The sequence below is a fragment of the Trachymyrmex septentrionalis genome, unplaced genomic scaffold, assembly GCF_001594115.1.
Source record: "Trachymyrmex septentrionalis isolate Tsep2-gDNA-1 unplaced genomic scaffold, Tsep1.0 scaffold312, whole genome shotgun sequence".
NCBI classification, from domain to species: domain Eukaryota; kingdom Metazoa; phylum Arthropoda; class Insecta; order Hymenoptera; family Formicidae; genus Trachymyrmex; species Trachymyrmex septentrionalis.
Genome location: NW_017305477.1, coordinates 48,639 through 71,128, shown reverse-complemented (window position 1 = coordinate 71,128; position 22,490 = coordinate 48,639). Strand labels below are relative to the sequence as shown.

Here is a 22,490-nt window from a genome sequence, read left to right as displayed (position 1 = left end):
AAATCTCTGCGCCGAATATCCAAGTCTATCTTTCGCAAATCTTTGCTCAGCGCGGTTTCTTCCTTTATTCTTTGTTTATTCTTTGACTGACTGAGCTCGCCTGAGACGATTTATGATCCGCTATGGAATTATGCGTAAGACAGAAAACGCTCAAATAATCGGGATAAGTTGTATGATATATATACTCGTATGTATATATAGTAGCTGTCAAAAGTTTCCGGTCGACTGCAACTTTATAGATAATTTTTATTAATCTATTTTTCAGTTTGTACTCTAAATTAATAAAAATCTTGTTACAATCAATTTAAGATCACGCTATTCTAAATACTAGTGTATGTATATTATAATATATTAAAGTACCTGTATGGTATTTTAATCAGGATTACCACAAAATTGAAAATCAGGGAAATATCCGGGAAATCAGTGAAAAGTCTGGGAATTTTGCAAAATTTTCCGGAAAATAAAAATTCTTGTCTTCAATAGATTTAATATACGTATCTCATATCCTACGCAGTTTGGAAAATTATCAACTTGACAATGAAAAATGCAAGCAGCATCAGCAACATTAATAATAATTTACAATGTTATGTTAAATTGATCTCTCAATAAAATATTTCCAAATCAACGAAAATACAAAAAAATTTCGAAATATTATTGAAGATCAGAGAAACTCATGAAATTTTATCTGGAAATCAGGGAAAAGTCATGGAATTTTAGAAAGAGGAATTTGTGACAACTCTATGTATTAATTTTTTTTTGTAAAGATTTTTTTATCCGTCAACGAGAAATGCAATGAAATTACTTATTGGCCGGAAACTTTTGGCAGCTACTGCATATCGCGTATTTTGTATGATGTACAAGCGCGTGTATAGAAAATGTACCACAGAGGATATAAAAATATATATTTTGAAAGGCTTCGTCGGATTATTTAAAAAACGAGCTTGAAAAACAAGCAATTTTTCAAAAGGAAGACATTTGTACATATAAACGCTCGTGCGAGCTAGGCCTCAATAGTTTTTCACAACTAGTTTTTCCAATAAGGCTCAACTTCTCTTTTCTCTGTACTGAGAAAAAATGTACTAAATTATTATAAATATTTATTTGAACGGTGCTAAGTAAACATTTATTTACAGTAAATGAATATTTAATCAATAAAAAAAATTGTTAACAATATTAAATAAAGTGTCTTTTAAGACCGTAATAAAAAAATAGGAAATAAAGGCTCTAACAATCCCAGAAAATTGTTAAATTAAATTAATTATAGTTTTGTATTAAATAAAACAAATATATCTTTATATTTAATAAGTATTTACTTGATACTATTCAAACGAGTGATTTATTAAAATTTAGTACATTTCATTTCGATGTATTTATTTATCTATTCGTCTTTATTTATCCATTCCTGTCAAGTGTGAAGTCGTAAAAGTGCAATTTGGGAATCTCTTCGATTTGCAAACTTGCATAATCCCGTGCATGGCATTAATGGACAATGTCTGTCGATTCACATGTGCCCACTCTTTTAAATTATAGACTTTTAATACGCTCTTTCTCTTTCGCCAAGTACGTAATAGGCGTAGGCGTTTCTGATCGGAAAAAAAAAAAAACTTCGGTTTGCACATTCGCAGACCTTTTAATGTGCCCATAACGTATCGGGTAAACTAACTTTTAATTTCGTTCCCTCTTTTTTTCCCTTCGCCGAGCACGCGAGTGCGGTTAAGTGTCCGTTCTCCGTTACGGGAGATCTTTGGTTCGTATTTTCGCGAAACTTTTTGCGCTACACGGTATTACTATAACGTGTCGATTAAAGCCCACGCCATTATACTCGCCCCCGTACCGGTCCCCGCCACCTCGTTGTGGAATAATTAACCGCTATGCAGCAGCGTACCGCGAAACGACGCGATCGATTTTAGGTCACGATCGTTCGCCCGTAATCCGATTAGCTTCTGCAACAGAATGATAAGTAACGACGACAGCGATAAACAATGAAGGCAAGAACGGAGATTCAGGCGACGCTGAAGCCGCCGTCGGCGGTGCACAGCTCGTACCTGTGGCTATTGGACAAAAAGCTAGATATATGTTTTTTTCATGAAACTCCGCAGAAGTAGAGCGGAAGTGACGACTTTTTCGTAAGCGACTGCAATTAATTACGCGCACCGACAGCCGCGCACTTAATTCGAGTGTGAAGCTCGCGGCGCACGATGTTTTTTCTTACCGGATTCCTTACAAAATCTAATGACCAATTTATATTGCTGAAAGACCATAATTAATTACTTATTTCGAGTACTGAACAACATTGCTTTTAACATTATACTTAAAATAAGTAATTTGAGAGTAAATCCTGCGGCACACAATGCATGTTTCCCTCCCGGATCCATTACAGAAATCTAGCGGCCAATTTGTTAATGGAAGACAGTAATTAATTACTTATTTGGAGTACTAAAAAAGTACTGAACCACTGAACAACAGTGCTTTTAATACTTAAAATAAGTAATTCGAGAGTAAAACGGCACAGGACGCATGTTTTCCTATCAAATCTCTTACATAAATCTAATAGTGGTCAATTTATTATTGAAAGTAATAAATTAGTAATTAATTACGTATTTTAAGTACTCTAAAGTACTGAACAATATTGCTTTTAATACTTAAAATAAGTAATTTGAAAATAAAGCTTGTGGCACACGATGCATCTCTCCTGCTGAATCCCTTACATTATAAATCTAACATTGGCCAATTTATTACTAAAGGAAAATAATTAATTACTTATTTGGACTAAAAATTTGAACAACGATGCTTTTGATATTTAAAATAAGGACTTAATTATTGACTAGTATTAAATTTCTATATGGGATTGCTTGCGTTTTAGTAAATTATTGAGTTCTGTGTGTGGTAGAATTCTAGTAATTTACCAAAACGCAAACAATCCAGTAGGAAAGAAGCATCGTGTGACAGAAGCTTTTGCGAGGTACAGCGGATAAAGGTAAAAAAGGAACGACTCCTCGCAGCAATCCCGGTGGCAATAAATACGATTGCCGACGGTGATTCTCGACGGTTGTTTCCTCTCGCGAAATTGACGCTACCATTAGAGAATAAAAGTTAGTAAAAGAGCGACCGGCCAGCGGTATCTCTCTCGAATGGAGGCTAACCATTAGACTCTTATTGGTCCTTCCTTTACTACTACGACGTCGTCCGTGGCGACGTTTCGCCGATGTCGAACGGTAAGAAAACATTTTACATCAAAGAGCCCTTTCTTTCGCTCTATTGGAAGAGTCGGGTCTAATTTCCTGTCCAATTTGTGCGGCGCTTTGGGCGACGGCGATACGACGACGACGACGACGACGACGTCGCCGCCGCCGTCGTCTCCCTAAAGTCCTCGTTCGAGGAACGAGCGATGGGGAGTAACGCGAAGCAGCGCGAAGCGATTCACCGTCGGCGGTATATTGTTCTTTTACCGCAGGCCTCCGTAAATACTTTAATACGTTACGTTCGATCGTGTTCTGTTATTATTTATACTAACACATATATATAGATATATTCGCCCGTGTACCCGCCGTACCCTCTATTTTTATCTAAACTTATAACCAGCTCGGACATCGCCGAGATAATTTACCTTCGTCGAGAATCACGGATTCGCGACGCTATTCGCGCCTCGTGTTCGTTAAAGTCGGATTCAGGTCGAGCAAATGAGCGTGAGCGAATGCGAATGAATGACTGACGGCGATGTCATTCGCACTCGTTGAAGCAACTTGTTCATTTCTGCTCGTTCCAACTCATTTATTCGGCCAGAATCCTATACGATGAATCCGCGAAAAAGCGCCGACAAAACACTTAGAATTGGCTACAAGAAGCGAGCTGAAGGAAAAAACAGAATTTTATCCGAAGTTATACCACACTCAGAAAAAAAGACAGTAACAATTATAAAAGTGTACAAATTTGTACAACTGTACAAATTTTATAAATAGATTTAATATATGTAGTTGAATAAATTACAGTTGTCAAAATTATAGTAACAACTATTAAGTAATTTATTCAATTGTGTACATTAATTCTACATATAAAATTTCTGAAAATGTTATAGTTCTCATCATTATAACTTTTTCTCTAAGATAGTGTCTTATAAGAAAAAAACAGAATTTTATCCAAAATTATACCACACTCAGAAAAAAAGACAGTAACAATTATAAAAGTGACAACTGTACAAATTTTATAAGTAGATTTAATATATGTAGTTGAATAAATTACAGTTGTCAAAATTATAGTAACAACTATTAAGTAATTTATTCAATTGTGTACATTAATTCTACATATAAAATTTCTGTAAATGTCAATTTTATAGTTGTCATCACTATGACTTTCTCTTTATATATAATATAGTCTTATAAATGCAGCAACTATAAAATAATTTATTCAACTGTGTGTACGATATATTAATTTTACATATAAAGAACATATAGTTGTCACTTTTATAGTTGTCACTACTATATTTCCTCTGATTGTAATCAGTTATATCCGTAACTCATCGTCATCACACCAATCGTGACATTTCTCTAGGGACTAAGGGCGACCGGGTCGGTAGAATCGATTCGATCCGATTGCGCTACGTCAACAGGAATCGCGTGGAAAAAACGTCGGACGGGGATCGCTCGGCCGTGCCGGGAAGCTCGGCAAAGCGCGAGAATCGACCTAACTACGAAAAGCGGAAAAGTTAGAAAACCAACTGGGACCCGGGGATGCGGCAGCGTAATGTAATAATGTATATAATTGAATAAATTACTTAATAGTTGTTATTATAATTTAGACAAATTTAATTTAACTACATATATTAATTCTACTTATAAAACTTGTATAATTGTCACTTTTATAGTTGCTACTATGTCTTTTTTTCTGAGTGTGATGTAATCTCGGATAAAATTCTGTTTTTTTCTTATAAGACACTATCTTAGAGAAAAAGTTATAATGATGAGAACTATAACACCTTCATAAAATTTTATATGTAGAATTAATGTACATAATCGAATAAATTACTTAATAGTTGTTACTATAATTTATACAACTATAATTTACCCAACTACGTACATTAATTCTACTTATGAAACATGTATAGTTGTCACTTCTTTAGTTGCTGTGTCTTTTTTTCTGAGTGTGGACGAAGAAGCGACGGAGTGAGAAAGCGCAAATTTACGTGGAGAGCAAACGCCGGACGCGCAAACACGCCGAGCTCCCCGTTCGCGCGTTCCAATCAGGATCGGACTGAAAATAGGGGTGACCGAGCCTCGACTACGCTCGATTCCACAATTATGCATTTCACCGATTCAACCCCCGCGCCCACCCCCGCACCACCCCGACTACCAATTGTTTTTCGACGGACGGGACGAAACGAGAAATCGATGCAACGCGAGAGATCGCTCTCAATCGTTATCGTTAATTTAATAGAGAGTCTGAATTCTCACCGACCGGTCTACGCAGCAGAAAATAGGAAAGCAGAGCGTGTGATTGTATCATCTCTTCATTTTTTCTTTTTTCTGAAAGTTGATTTTAAGAGAAAATTTGCCTTTAAATCTCTATTATTAAAAATAATGTCATTAAAAAATACAGCATTTTATAGTTTTATACATACTCGTATATGTATTACACATATATCTATTTTAAAACAAATTTAATACAATTAGACATTTATGTAATAAAAATCATTATGTATTTCTACTGGAGTATTTTTACTGAATAGTCTTATTATAGAAGAAAAGAGAAAACTATTGAAAAACTGTTTAAATTTTACTTTATATATAGAACTTTATATAATTACTTACAATTATCTGAGATTTTTTTATAGATAAGTAAATCTTTAGTTTGTTGCGTCACGTTCGACTTTTTTCTACGTCAATCTTTGTGTTTAAAAATATTAATAATATAAAATTACTAATATTACGAATTGCATGAGGCTACGCATTATTTTTGTTATATTATCGCCAGATAATTTATTGCGTCGCAAACTGTAACTTATAATTACTTTCGTTTGATCGCAATCAAAATTATTCACTTGCAGATAGATAATATCAATTTGCAAATTACTTTCCGAGACTTATAAACGAGTATTAAATGTATCAAATCATTTCTATGTAACAATCAAATTAATGATATTTCAGGAAATTTAAAAATATCTTCAATATTAAATAATTTACAATAATTTACAATAATTACAATTTCTTCTTTTTTCTTAAGATATTAATTTTTGCATTAATACGACATATTATATCGCGTGTTTAAACGGCTGTAAACATCATAGTTACTTCAAAATCTTTCGTAGATAAACGCTCAAAGCGTCTTCGCGATTGCGAAGTCACGTTCGGGCGTTGATGAAATCAGCACTTAAGAGCGGCCAAGAACGTACCTATGTAAGTCCTTACGTCGTCGTAAACGCGATTTTTTCAACTGATAAATCGGCAAAACGCGCAGTGCCTTGCGAATAATAATTTGCTGGATCGCCCGTATTATATTTTGCCCTGCCGATCGAATTGACTCCCTTCGTAAAAAATGAGCTCAATCTTAAGTTATTCCACGCGCGGAAACAGAAAAAACGGTAATGATGCCAGTAATGGGCAATGGTAACATTAACCCTTTAATGCTAATAATAACAAACAGACAAGGACAAATATCGCTGCGGTAGAAAAGTCACTAGATGATAAAAAGAAATCGATCCTAAAGACTGATATACTTTTGTAGAAAACAATGTATTTAATTGCTCATTTTTTTATATGGGAAAGTATTACAACTCTGAAAAGAGATGAAACTTACATTAGGATTGCATGGTGTTCGGATTTTTAAAATTGATAACATAATTCTGAAAAATACATTATAAATGAAAGTAATGGAAAAAATATAAAATAATGGAAAAAAAGGAAAGTTATACCTGGAAAGAACGAATCAGAATTTAGATACAGATCTGAAAAAATAATTTTTGTAGAATCATCAAAATATTTATGCAGTAAGTCCAAACTGATTGTTAAAATGTTAAAATTTTTTGTAGCACATTTTGCTATTTTTGTTATTAAAACTTAAGCTCTTTATATAATTATTTTCATGATCGAACCAAATGTTTTCAATCTATATCTATATGTTGAGAGAGAAAAGGTTGCAGTTACTATAATTTAACTATAATCTATAGTTGTTTTATCTATGTTAGTAGTCAAAAATAATTAATTGTGCTATTAATAACACATGCTGCTTAAAAATCTTTAGCATCTAAAAATCATTTTTTCTTAACTACATATTTTAGTTATTATTAACTCATAAATAGTAAATGAATTTAAGAAAATAGTTATATTCACTATAATTGCGATTTGAACTTACTGACTAAAAATGTTTATTTCATTTATTATTTATATCTTGATAATTTATTACATCAATATTTAAAATTTTCCTAATTTATAATATCATTTTTTTATATTTTAGAAAACTTTATATGACGTTATTATCATTAACATTTTGATAGTAATAACCATAAAAAATCCCAACCGTAATTATTTTACCATGTAATTACAGTCGCAAATATCAAACACATTTCTCTCGGTGTAGCTAAATTTTTTAGATACGTCAGGAAATTATAATGAAAAAAAAGGAAAGTTAAACAAAAATTGCATATTCACTATCCTAATTAAAACATTATTTTAATTCAGAATTTTAAAAACGCTCTCTACTATATATATAAAGTTTTTGTTAATTTTGAATATTGCGTCACTTTTCTATCAACGCAGTGATATAGTTGGAAACAGTGCCAACCAGCTACAGCGTCTGCAATATATATATGTATGTTCTAAGATACCGAATTGTCCGCCTGTTTAAAAAGATTTCCTTTGCCATAAAGTTTACTGAAAGTTGATGGTCGCGCGGTCGCCGCGGAAGCAACCGGTGCGAAGTGAGTGGGAGCGAACGAAAGCAAAAGGATGGAAGGAAGGAAGGACGGAAGGAAGGAAGGAAGGAAGGAAGGAAGGAAGAGAGGAAGGAAGGAAGACACCGAAGTTTCGGTTGCGGCCGGCGAACGATTTTTCTTCTCGCCGGGTTGCGCGCTGCATTGCGGCTGCGACGCGGCGCGACGCGACGCGACGCGATGCGACGCAACGCCCGTCGTCGTCGTTGTGCGTTCGTCATTGAAAATGCGGCACCACAAATGTATACACTTCGTAGTTCGTGATAGTAATTAAGGCGAATCACAAGCTGAAATGTGTGGGCGGCGTAGCGAAATTCGATTATGGAAGTCAGATTAATGCCGGAAGTTTTATCTTTATTATTCACATATTGCATTGTTATAAATATGATGGCACTTTTTGTTGTTTATTGATCCGACACTCTGGAAACTTTATCAAGGGTCTGTCCCGATAAAAACATGTACAAATAAATGTGCGCAAAAGAATATTAAATTTTGTTTGAATCTATTAAGGTTGTTCTACGAGAAAAAAAAGGATTTTTTTTTAAATTTTTCTAATTTTATTTTTCATTTTTATATTTTATTCATTCATAGTTTTTTTTTATTACTTATACATTCAGAAAAAAACATAGTGATGGCAACTATACAAGTTTTTTATTATGTAGAATTAATGTACATAGTTGAATAAACTATTTCATACAACCTTGGCTAAAAATATAAAACGTCCTCCGTAATTGACGTAAATTATAACTAACAAAGAATAAATGAAAAATAATTTTATTAAAATATAATATTCATTTTTATAATAATTTTAATATTTTATCAGTTTTTTCCTGTAGATTTTATTATAATTTTTAGAAAATGCGATAAATTGAGGATGTTTTAGTTAAATATAATTTTTATAGTTGTAACTATAAAATAGTTTATTAAATTATTTGTTGTGTGTGTGTGTGTGCATTAATTCTACATATAAAACTTGTACAATTGTCACTTTTATAGTTGTCACCACTATATGTCTCTTTTCTAAGATATTTTTAAATAGTTGCAATAATAAAATAGTTTCTACAATTATATATTGATTCTATATATAAAATTCGTAAATATAGTTATTAGGTACGCAAAAAAGTTCTGAGCTTTTTTTTTGCAAAATTAAATTTTTATTTAAAAACTAACAAAAAAATATTAATCAGCGAAGTATTTCCCGTTCGCATTCACGACTTTTTATTATTTTTTGGGCAGCTTGCGGATTCCTTGTTAATAAAAGCTTATCGGCTTCGAGGCGATAAAGTCATCAATGCATTTTCGTATCTCAGTAAGTGTCACGAAATGTGTATCAGCCAAGTGATGCTGCAGTGACCGGAATAGATGGTAATCGGAAGGCGCCATGTCTGGGCTATACGCCGCGTGCGGGAGAAGTTCCCAGTCTAACGCAAAGATATGGTCCTGAGTTTGCTTTTGCGACATGTGGTCGGGCATTGTCGTGAAGCAGGATCACCTGACGACGTGCTTGGCCAGTAAATGGCCTCTTTTCTTTTAACACATCGCTCAAATTGATCAATTGTTCTTGATAGCGGTCCGCTGAAATTGTTTCACCCGGCCTGTAACCATTCGTAATACGACACACCTTTCCAAATGCAGAACAAAACCTTCTTGACGTGGATATTGGACTTTGGCATCGGTGTTGAAGATTGACCAAGGTTAACCCATGATTTCTTACGCTTTGGGTTATCATAAAAAAATCCACTTTTTATCTCCTGTAATGATGATTTTTTACAGAAAATCTTTTTTCTGAAGCTTTGAAAGCAAAAGCAAAACTGCGGTGTCATGCCGTCGATTTTTATTGTCTTTGACAGTTTATGCGGAACCCATTTGCCTTTCTTCTGAACTTTTGCATGTAAACGTACGAAAATGGCTTGCCGCGTAACGTCAAGCTGCACTGCAAGCTCTTTTTCAGTTTGCGCAGAGTTTATATTATATATTCTGCAATGCTTGCAGTTCGCCGTTTCAATTTTTTGAGGGCGTCCAGTACACGGTTCATCTTCAAGACTAAAATCTCCTTGGCGAAATTTTTGATACCATCTTTTACATATAGCCTGACTTACAGCGTTCTCTTCATATGCAGCACGAATCATTTCAGTGGCTTCAGCAGCATTTTCAGATAAAACCAAAGTGGATCGAATATGCTGTTTTGTTACTGCTTTCGTGAATATGATTTTTATGAGCTATGATTTTTAAAGCTATATGCGTTAAACGCCAAATTTCATACCACTAAAAACCGCAAAAGGACGGGAAAATAAAAAGATTTTAATTGTGGTTTCGGTTGTATGAAATCTAAAGCTTAGAACTTTTTTGCGCGCCTAATATTATCTATATAGTTGCTTTTTATCTCTGAAATAATTCAGAAATAATTCTTTCATAGTTGCAATAACTATAATATAACTGATACAACTATATACATGTGTGCATTAATTCTATATATTAAACTTGTATATTATAGTTGTCACTGTTATGTCTTTTTCTCTGAGACAGCCTTTTGTAGTTGCAGTAACTATAAAATACAATAGTCACCATTTTGTCTTTTTTTAGACAGTTTTTAAATAATTGTAATAACTATAAAATAATTTATTCAACTATATATATGTGTGTGTGTGTGTGCGTGTGCGTGTGTTTGTATGTATTAATTCTATATAAAAAACTGGTATAGTTATCACTTATATAATTGCTAGTCTTTTTCTCTAAGCGAACGTACTCTCGAGATTAAAAAGTATCTGAGGTATCGAAGTCTCTCTTTTTGCGCGTATTGACCGGAGCTAATCAAACTTTTACTTTATCATCTTCGTTCTGGCGCGCATTTCATCTCCATTGTACTCCGTTTTGTAATCGCCGAGCTAGCTCCTTCCATCCCTCTCGAGCAAGATACGCTCTACAGCAGCCATCCGTTAGAAAAAGGAACTCGATGAAGTCTCATTCGAGGGTTTGATCCGGCTCGATTCACTCCGCGAGATCGACCGAGGAAAGAAAGCGGGAGAGTATCTCAGGACGGGGAAGGGGCTGTTGGAAATGTCGAAACGAGACCGAGAGCGAGAGAAAATAGGACTCGGTGTCTGGTACGTTCCGGTACCGTCTCGCCGTTTTATCGCGCATGCCACGAACGGCCGAATTTCCGATTGCCCGTAGTCGGCCCGCCAAATATCAACTAGCCTCCCGATACCATTTGTTCCCTCCTATCCCTCTCCTCTCCTCTCTCTCTCTCTCTCTCTCTCTCTCTCTCTCTCTCTCTCTCTCTTTCTCTCTCCTATCACAAAGAATTATTTACGGTCGTACGGCCTGTCGCGCTCCGTGACAAACCGGGCGAAGTGAGAAACGAGAAACGAGAGAAGTTTCATAAAACGAACACACACACATACACACACGTAGACACACGTACAGGCCTACGGCGGTTCGTGATAATTTTTCGCGGACTTGGCGCGTCGCCCGGTCCGCTTATTACCGTTAATGTATTCTCGTTCTCCTACGAAAAGAGGTGAGAGGGGTAGGGAAGACGAAGGAAGGGTTAACAAGGAGGGAGACCTTTGGTTTTAACCAGTGGCCCGCCTACAAAAACGCAGCAGGCTTCGGACGTTCGCGGTGCGCGGCGATTCGCCGTTAGATTAGGTCAATATTTGGCTCGCTTACGCGAATAACCGGGTCAAGGATTGCCGCCACCGAATGCGTCTGTCGTTCCGTTTATTATCGATAATGTTTATTATCGACGTACGACTCTTCTTTCCTCTCTTCCTTCGCCCGCCCATTCCCCCTTACTCGCTCTTGTTGCATCTTCGCTTTTGCCAGACTTTCGAATTCGTCGCTGCGCGCGAAAGGGATGTGGCTTTTACATTTCACTTTGACATTTCGTGGCTTTTACAGTTCGAATATCGAGCGAAAAGGATCTCCGTGCGTTCCCCTGAGCCTCGAGCCGCACCTCTGTACGCGTTTGTTTTTTTTTCAATCACTTATCGATGATTGCTTGACTGCTTTTGCGGACACAGATCGTTCTACCCACGCTCAGAGAAAAAGGTGCACAGTGGTAGCAATTATAAAAGTAGACAACTACATGTTTTGTACGTAGAATTAATGTACACAATTGAATACTACACTATTATAGTTATTGCAACTGTAAAAAACTATCTCAGAGAAAAGACAAAATGGTAACAATCATAAAAATTTTATGTAGAATTAATGTACACAGTTGAATAAACTATTTCATAGTTGTTGTAGCAGAGTACTTCAGAGAAAAAGATATAGTAGTGATAACTAAAGAAGTGATAACTATACAAGTTTTATATATAGAATTAATTATCTAAAAAGAATCTCAGAGAAATAGACAAAATAGTAACAATTATAAAAATTTTATGTAGAATTAATGTACACAGTTGAAGAAATTATTTTATAGTTGTTACAACGATGTTACAACGATATAAGAGACTACTTTAGAGGAAATGATATAGCAGTAATAACTAAAGAAGTGACAACTATATAAGTTTTATATACAGAATTAATATATATAGTTGAATAAATTATTTTATAGTCATTGCAACGATGAAAGATGATCTCAGAGAAAAAGATATAATAATAAAAAAACCTATAAAAGTGATAATTATACAATTTTATTTTATTTCTAGAATTATTGTATACTAATAATTGAATAAACTATTTTTATATAGTTATTGCAGCTGTAAAAAGTTTATTCAATTACGTACACTAATTTCTTCACTATGTACATTGATTCTACGTATTAAACTTATGTAGTTGTCACCTTTATAGTTGCATCGTTAGATATTCTTTTCTGTTAATGCAGAATTCTTCAACTTCGTGAATATATATTTGGCGACAATGCCATGTGACCTGCTCGTTTCGAATCCAAGTGTTTTCATTTGAGAGTATCGTCGGGACTTAAAAGAGGGTCGTTCTGGGACTTTAACGAGTTGTGGCCTGTCTCCTCGGCCTTAATCGCAGCCGGTCTGAAAATACGGTGCGGTGGCGAATCGGTGGCGGATCGAGCGACGAGCGGTCGAGCTGACCTAGAGATGTCACCGGGTTAGCGTGTCCATGGGCCATCCATAATCCCCCGATGATACCTGGCGATACACGCTCGCTTTTACCCTGTCATAGGGACGGGACTGCGGCGTCGGGTCCGACTGACCCTCTCCCATCGTTCGTGCTGCGCGTTTCTGACCCGCAACGGCGCGAAACATCCAACTCGACAGGGAGCTCTTGAGGGACTGGAGGAGGAACGTCGAAGTGTGCCATCGTAGTATTTTCTCCTTTTTCTTCTTCGCCATAATTTTCCAAACCGTATTTTCAATATCCGAGTCGGGAGAATCCTTTTTCCGGCAAGAGAGAGAGAGGCATCTCGGCAATTATTTTTCTGAATGGAACGTCGGCGTGACGCGTCGGTGAATTATTTTCAAAATCCCATCTCAATGAGGAAGTGACGCGTCTTTCAGCCGACGTCGCGAACCTCGGATTGAACGGACGTTCAGAGTATTTCAAATGCAAATCGTTCACCCGCGGGTGAACGAAGACGCAAACAATGCCGCGGTTTCTATTCGTTCTCGAGCGTGGGCAATAGATCGAAAATCCAGCGAGGTGAGGAAAAAAAACGCGCTTATTCGCGCTATTTTCACGAAATATTTTTTCACCGTTATTATTTCTTGGTATACATCTTTCCTTTCTTTTTTTCATCTTTACTGTACTTTTTTAATTTATGCCTTCAATTATATGACTTTCTAAAGAAATGCGCTGACTCTTACTTCGCCCTTCATTTATTGTTATTTATTTTATTCGACGAAGAGTCCTTGTATTTTTGTTACTTATTTTCACTCTTTCAGAAATGCGCGGTGTGCCAGAACCTACTGGACGCCTTTCCATCCCGTCAAATTAGAGACGAATCCACCTTGGAGAAAATGTCAAGAGAGATTATCGCCACAATTTTTAACGCCGCTTGCATCGACGATTTTTATATTAAAATTCTATTAAAGGGACTTCAATATGAAGCTCTTATGGATACGTTTTAAAATTGAAATTTCCCAGATACTATCCTGTCATCTATTTTTTCCTTTGAACTTGGTTTGCTCAAAAATTTTCCTGATAATGCAGCTTTAGTCTAGAAAAAGTGACACTTTCCTATGCGTAAAGTACTAATTAAATAAAAGTACAATATCGAATATATTCGATAAAAGTAGAAAGAGAGAGAGAGAGAGAGAGAGAAAGAGAGATGATTTTTCTCAGACCTACCCCCGTATTTTTCGATCACTCGAAAGTCACGAGCGTCCCGACATTTTCGTCGGGACGGAAAAATCGATCCCGCGTGTCGGCCGACGGAATCTCTTTCCGCCGAGTAGGACATCCGGTGATTTTTTTTTTGTTTTTCGGCACGCCCGGTGCCGGGCTGCGCCGATGCATATTTCGTCGAGCAGCCGGTTTCGTCTCTCACCCTTCGTCCTCACGGTAATTTCCTAAATGTCGGCGCCGCGAAACTCAGCGGGCCGCAGTGCAGCCAGCCAAGCCGAGCCAGTGACGCCCTGACCTTTCGTTTCTCGGTCAACGATCGTCCGTGTGTTTGTGCTTGCGCACATGCATACGTGTGTAGATGTGTGTGTATGTGTGTGTGTGTCTGTAATAACGAAAATTCGCAGACGTTCCGTCCGATATCGTCGAACCACCAGCCGTCGCTCTCGGAATCTTTAAAGAGACGTCCAATTTAAGGGAGCCACTTCAACGAAAGTAATTTGTACGAGAATAGAACGAGGTTCGCTATTTCGAAGCGAAAACGATAAGAACAGTCCACAAGAGTACTCGAATTCTTTAATTGCCGAGCGTTAATTAATCGAACCGCCGCGCGCCGGTTGAATCTGTACGCCCCCGTAAACTCGTACTGCAATTTATCCTTTCGTGGTTTAATTAGGACTTTGAAGCCTCCATCAGGCGAATTTTTTATTTCAAATTATTCTCAAATTCGGACGCGTACGTGAAAAAGTGAAAAACGGATAATGGCTGCGTAAAATCGTATGCTTTGTAAAATCGTATTCTTAAATATATTAAAAGAGTGTGTCAAAGTGTTTCAGATTTTTTTCAGGGCTCAAAAAACCCTTTAAAAAACACAATTATGGTACCAATGACCTGATGAAGGACCCCACTCTATACAATGTCAGTTTAACAACATGCGATGTCTATATTGTTCCTTGAATGTTGAAAGAATTGTAACAGAATTTTTTTAGACTTTTTTTAGAACCCAAAAACCCTTTAAGTAACACAATTAGTCATTCGGTTGAACTATACACTCTAAAAATCAGTATGGATTTAACATCACGCGATGTTCATATAATTAAATAATAAATAAATTGTCACTGTACTGTTAATATTACTGTTAATATTAACAGCAACATAATATGGATTTAACAGCATTAGTTTTAAATACCACGATGATGCTGATATAAACACCAGAAGTTATAAATCCACACTATGTTGGTGCACTGAGACGAAAAGATTGTTGGAATAGCCATAATTTAACTATAATTTACAGTCATTTTTTTTTGGGACAATCATAAATTTATAATTGTTTTGACCATATGGATCATAGTAACCTGAACACTGAATTATAATCATTACGATCGTAATATGTATTCATTCGATTAATTGTATGGTTATTTTACACATAAATTATATTTGCATATAGTAAATTATACTAAAAAATGTTGTAACTATACATATAAGGTTTATTATTATTAACATAGCAATAATAACTATATATAAAAAATTATATGCTTCCAACCATAATTATTTTATCATGCAATTATAATCACAAATACGATATACTTTTCTCTCAGTGTGTTAATGTTAACACTAGCATGATATAAATTTAACATCGTGGGGGTTTTAAATCGACATCATAATGATGCTGATATAAACACCAGGGATTATAAATCCACGCCATATTGGTGTTAATATTATCGGCGAGAATTGACACCGCAGGATGTTAAATCTACATCTATATTTTTTAAAGTAGTATAGAAAAGCAGTGTAAAAAAAAAACGTTGGACCACGGAGAGTTGTTCTACGTATCGCAAATTGTTTTCATCTTCAGGTCGTAAGAAAGGGAACTTCCCTTCTTTATCCCTGATCTTCCTCGGTGCCTTTTATACGTTTATATGCGAAATTCCACGTCGCTATCGGGGAGAAGGCGAGTACAACTGGAATTTCTAATAAGGGCATATATATACGTCCTGCTTTTGGCATTCGCCCTCATCTTGGAGCGACGTACGCGGAATTTCGCGGATAACGAAACCCGTAGATCGGCCGCGGGCCGAAATGAAGGGACGCGCTCTCTCGGGTGTGAGGGTGTCGTTACGGCGACAGGGCGGGATGGGAAGGGATCAAATCTAATACGTGGTGGAGAAAGGGAATATGCTGCCGTAGCGAAACTGCCGCCGTGAAACTGCGTGTTTTCACAGAAGCGGCACCAGAACGCTACCGAGCTTCGCCAGTGCAACCAGTTATTCAACATTGCGGCACCACGGTCTTACTGGTCAAACAGAACTTTAGTCTTTATTATTTATTTTACAACCCAAAGTGCAAAACATCCCCTCACCACTTGACGTAAACTTTCTGTGTATATTCTGCGTGTATATTTGACGAAAATAAATTTCAAAAAGTTTTAACAAAAAATATATGATATTTATTAGAAAAGTTTTATTAAAAAATAATATTGATTTTTATCACAATTTTGTAATGTTTATTTTTCCTTTGGATTTTTCTTTTCGGACCGTTTCTTTTTGCAATAAATCGAGGGTCGTTTATACTTATTGCCAAGGCTATATTTATTTTCTGTCGCTGCTTTTATTACTGCATTAATTTGTCATTACTTGTAGAACTGCAATATGTGTTTTCCTCACTGTTGTGTCTCTCTCTCTTTCTCTCTCTCTCTCTCTCTCTCTCTCTCTCTCCATTCATTTCTCTTTCTCCCTCATCTCTCTTTCAATAGTAATCCGTAAATAACGAGCTCGTGGTCCCCACGCATTCGTCTGCGTTTCGCCCTTCATTTCCGACACACCCTCGTTCAATCAATCGCGCTGTGTGCTGTGTTACAGAAACGAACGATGCTTCACGAATGAAGAATGTAGACGAGACAGGGGGAGGGCAAGCGGATCTGCCTGTCGCGGATTCGGAGGAGGACATCGTCGCCGTCTGAAGTCTAATCACCTCGAGCCGCGTCGAGCACCTTCCTCGCGTCTTCCTCGCTGTAAGTATCGGAAAAGAGAAAAAGTAAAAGACAAGTGCGACGAACAGGGAAACGATCCCCCGCGGCGAACAGGGTAGAGGGGTGGAAGCCAACTCGGAAGCTAACGAATCCGATTTTCAGACGGATACGCGAACGTAACTTTATTGTCGTATTTGTATTTATAATATTTCTACTAAAAAAATAAATTCTCCAAACTTTCTCGTAAATGTTCTTTAATATTATTTATGAACATACATATCTGCGTGCTCTACTTTTAGTCCACTTTTTAATATTTACTTTTTAATGACAGACTCTGATCGACTCGAAGTCGATTTTTTTTTTAAACATTGAGAGACCAAAGTAAAAACGATTAATAAAAGTTCTTTCGCAAACTCAACTTTTGAGGAAATAAATAAAGTTATAAAACTACTTCTCTCCATCGATTTCAAATGAAGTTTGATGAAATTTATATTTAGATATGTTAAGATAAACATCGCTAAAAATTAAAGCGATAAACGATAATCATCGAACTCTTATTTTTGCCGAAGGAAAGTCGATATTTTAAATTAATGGAAAAATATTTATAGTTAATTCTTTAGGAATGATATCGTCTTGTTAAAAAAAAAAAAACAATTTCTTACTGCTTTTGTTAAAAAATGACTTGTAAGGATTTCCGATATTCGCATCTACTTATAGATCTTTAGGCAAGAGAAATATATTTTAGTGTTTAATATTATAATATTATTTTTAGTTCTTAATTAAATTCTTGATACAAATTCCGAATTTGTGGAAGTTAAATTGTTTAAGAGATTTTTTAAAAAGAAAGAGACTTTAGAATTAAGTAAGTCTCTAGTAGATCCATTGTCCGTTCCACAGAAAATTAAAAGAAAAACTTTAGATACGAATCTAATAATGGACCATCAAAATAATTATACAGAAACTCAAACATGATAAGCAACGTTGTTAAAAATTTCATTCCAGCAATCAGCTTGACCCAGACAGCACAGAATATTTATGACAAATGTTTATCAATATTCATTTTTTGAAATGTTATATAAATATTTTATACATATTTTATGTAAAGCTTTATTTGAAATATTATTAAAATATAGACCAAATATTTATGATAAATATAAATAAATTTAATAAGTACTTTTTACTTAAATTATGTCTTATCAAGTCATAGCGTTTATTTCAAGATTTACAATAAATATTTCATAATATTTATAATGAATGTTTATGATCTGCGTCATTTAAAATATTTTTCTATAAAAATATTTGCAAAATATGTAAAATAAATCTTATAGATATTTACAAAATATTTAAAATAAATCTTATAAATATTTATAAATATTTTATAAATATTGTGTACTGTCTCAGGAGCGTACACAATTTTAATAATCCAATGAAATTATTTGCAAATCTGCATTTAGTTAAATTTTTAGATACTTCAACAAAACCGTTCTTTCCGCGTGTACGTATAAATTAACAAGAAGAATCCAAATCTGCTGACGTAACGTAAAGAAAATTGAATTGTTTGATACTTTGAAAGAGAGAAAGAGAGAGATTTCATATACAACTAAGCGAGTCTCCGATAAACCCATCGTTCATTCCGGAGGATTAAAAGAAAAACTGTGTCTTCGGCGGAGAGGTGTTATTAAATTTGCCCGCTCGTCTCGGTACGGGGAGAAAATTTTGCATATCGAGTCGAGAGGGTTGGCCAGAACCTGGCCTCTCTCTGCATGGCGAACGACATTCGGCGCTCGACGTGTCCGATCCCCGCCCGATCGATCTACGCGCTTCCAGCCGCGGCGGCTGGCTGTGGATCACGTACCCTACCTATATCGTACACGCGATAACGTATAATGCTGCCGCAGTGCCAAGGGAAGTAACTAGTCGCTTCGTGGCTCTAATGCGGCGTCGGGCCTCGCGCTGTCACTCCCGTAAACGCTCGCCAGCCCGTCGTCGTTGTCAGTGCTTTTCGTCGGCGGGGTGCGTCCCGTCTCCCGCGTCGTCGAGACGGTCCTCATTATTGCGACGCGACATCGATAATAATCGATCCCTTCGCGGATCTTTCGCGGGCGCCCGCGATTCTAATTGAATAAGTATCATAATTTATAAGTATCGATAAACGGAACGGGAGAACGCCGACAGAGCGAGAGAGAGAGAGAGAGAGAGAGAGAGAGTGTCGCGCGGCGAATATTGTTGAAAAATCTCGGTGAGTCTGAAAAGAGAGAGAGAGGGAGAGAGAGAGAGAGAGAGAGAGAGAGAGAGAGAGACTTTAATCCGTGACTTGTTAATTTGCTCCGACTTATTTTCCTTTCATTTAATTTTTTATTGATTTTTTTTCTTTCTTTTAAGAAGGTCAGAGAGCATCTCTAGAGATTACCGATTTTTTCCGTCTAAATCAGCGAAACTGAAACGTTGTACGCGTACGAATCGTGAATGATTTGAGCTAAACGTTAAATCGGACGCAATTAATGTCATTCGATTATTCGAACTTGATGTTTAAATTGAAGCCGATTACCGGTGCCGCTCGGGATTCGCTGAGAACCTTGGCGGCCTTGTTTCCGCCGCTGATTTGCCTGGGCGGAATCTCTCTATTCCTACGTAGAAACTTCTATCGGCGTTCGTTTCGCACAGTGTGTGTGCCTCGCCACCGTGCGACCAATAAATCCTAATTTCACGACGACGTTTAATCTCGTCCTCGTGCGTAAACTTCCGCGTGCGACGACGTTCCCGTGGACGCGCCGCTCCCGTGTGACCGAGCGTACGTACGGCCGCGCACGGAACACGTAGAAGGAAGTTGCTAATCAACGTGGACCTTCGTGTGGTAACTAGAGAATACTATCATCCTACTAATACCTCCCCCTGCCCCTGCCCCCGCCCTAACCTGCGTACGTGAGACGGGGAAAGAGGTACAGAGAGGGAGAGGGACGCTGAATCGTGCATTGGACACGACGTGCGTATATATGTATATTTGCGTAATTATTTATGTAATTATGTACATTCTTTCGTCTTTCGGAACGAAATCTCACTCTGAAAAGCGAAAATTGTTTGGAAACCAATTTGGAAACTGAACGGTTGAGTTTTCGATCTTTCAGAGAGTGAGATTTCGCTCTTCGCGATGAGATTCAGAAATGAGAATTTTAGAGAGCACATTTAGTTTATATGTGCCAGGCAAAAGTTTGAGAACTAATTGAAAGCGTATATAAAATAATTATTTTGTTCATTGCTTTGTAATGAGATGGAAAATAATGTAGTGTTCGAAAGTTCTACAAAAACATATTTTTTACAAAATTATTTTACAAGGAAGACACCGTGAATTATTAGACTTTTTTTTGTTAAAGTAGCTACTCTTATTACTAATCTAAGTAATATAGCTGTAAAAAACAAATTTGTTCTACCCATTTTCTAAAATAATCTGCAGCTCAAGTTCGCTAAAGAGGCTTTATAACCGTCCATTTTCTTAAATTGACATTCAAAGAGGAACCTGTTTTTTTAAATCTTACAGTTTTTCCTTATAGATTTCTTGTAATTCGTTATTCATTGTATTCCTTGCCTCAAAATATGATTGTTTCAACACCGCTATTGGTTTTCCCGTTCTAAAAGTTAAATAAGCCTATGCTAATCATAACTGTGTAAATATAATATAATAGTGTTTACTTTTAAATTAAGAAGAAATATAAGGTATTGAGAAAAGCAAAATCGGAATTTTAATGTTTCACTGGATTCATAAATTCTGTTCAATGTATATGCTGAAGAAAAGCTTCACGCATATATAAAATTTAAATGTTCCAATGAAAATATTATATAATTATAAACACACACACACACACACACACACACACACACACACACAAAATAAATATAAAGGAGCAAGCCACACGCAGGATATCAATATAGCGAAAGTCATATATTTAAAATATAAGCTAACTGCTCCTTTATTTATTGTTTATAATTTATACCACGTTGTTATGAATTTAATTATATATAAATTTCTGAATATATTATCGCACTTACATCAAATATATATATATATGCATATATTTTTTCGTGCGATAGTACGCAGAAATTTGTTATGCGACATCGTATTTCCCATCGATAACTCTGTATACAAGATATAATGGATACTCCACTTCTCGCACATTATTCTTTAACAACAGATTTCTTGGCCGATTTGAAGTCGATCTTTCCTCGAAGACGAAAATATCGAGTCATCGACAATTCTTGAGTTATCGCAAAATGAAAGTCTTTTTACGAATTCAAGCCCCTGTTTAAATGGAGGTAAAAGAAAGAATACTACATCTCAGATGGAGTTTGCTTTGATGGAATTTTAATTCAAGGCTTACAGAGTTACATTGGTAATATTATGTTAAAAATTTGAAGAGCCGTGATAAAATGATGAGCACCCACGACAGGTTCGCCGAGGAGAAATCGACTCCATATTAAGAAATAATGCGCGTGAAGCAGGATGTCTTGTACCCTACATTAAATCAGTCAAAGAGTCTGCCGTTAAATATTAACGAGAAGCAGAATATCCCACTTGAAATTTGTCAAAGTACACCTACCGTTTAAATATAATGCATGATTTTTTAATCGCAAACGCAGCGCGGATCTGCAGGAAGAAATGTTTCATTGCAAGATCGTAACTGCGATTCTTCGCTGTGTTCAGCAGAAAAAGCAATTTTGCACAACTGTTGTAAGACTTTTTAATACAGATTTGTGTGCCACAAAATTGGAAACTAGGAAAATCAGAGGAATATAAGGGAAATTGAAAACGGACATAACGGATAAGAGAATTTTGTAAAATTTTCTGGAAAATTAAAATTCTTGGCTTTAAGTAAGTTTAGAGAAGTTTAAAGAAATTTATACATCACACCTACGTAGTTTTGAGATACCAACTTAACAATTAAATGCAAGCAGTGTCTGCAGCAACATTAACAGTAATGAACATTCTATGTAAATTGCTCTCTCAACAAAATATTTGAAGGTTTCTAAATCAAGACAAAAATCTCAAAATATTGTTGAAAGTATCAAGGAAAATAATGAAATTTTGTCTAGAAATCAGGAAAAAGTTATGAAATTTTGGTTAAGAAATTTGACAACCTTATAATATGAGTGATAAGATTCTCTAATATTCTTACCCTTAGTTCCTTTCCCATTCTGAATCTAATTGTACAAGCCAATCACATTAAAGAATTTTACAAAGCTGCAAAGTGACTTTTTCTTCTGAATGCAGTCATTTAAATTGCAAATAATGCTGCAACATTACTGTAAGCTTGCAATGTGAGGTCTCAGTGACGTCTCAGC

General features: G+C 36.0%; 1 protein-coding gene across 4 annotated transcripts in view; it reads left to right on the top strand.

Moving 5' to 3' along the window:
• LOC108749773 (acetylcholinesterase-like) overlaps positions 1–22,490 on the top strand; it is a 45,902-nt gene that overhangs the window by 871 nt on the left and 22,541 nt on the right. The window contains exon 2 of one of the 4 annotated variants that reach the window (XM_018488722.1): positions 17,047–17,198. The gene's annotated coding sequence lies outside the window, so the exon portion shown is untranslated. The other 3 variants (XM_018488727.1, XM_018488726.1, XM_018488728.1) reach the window with 3 other exon arrangements.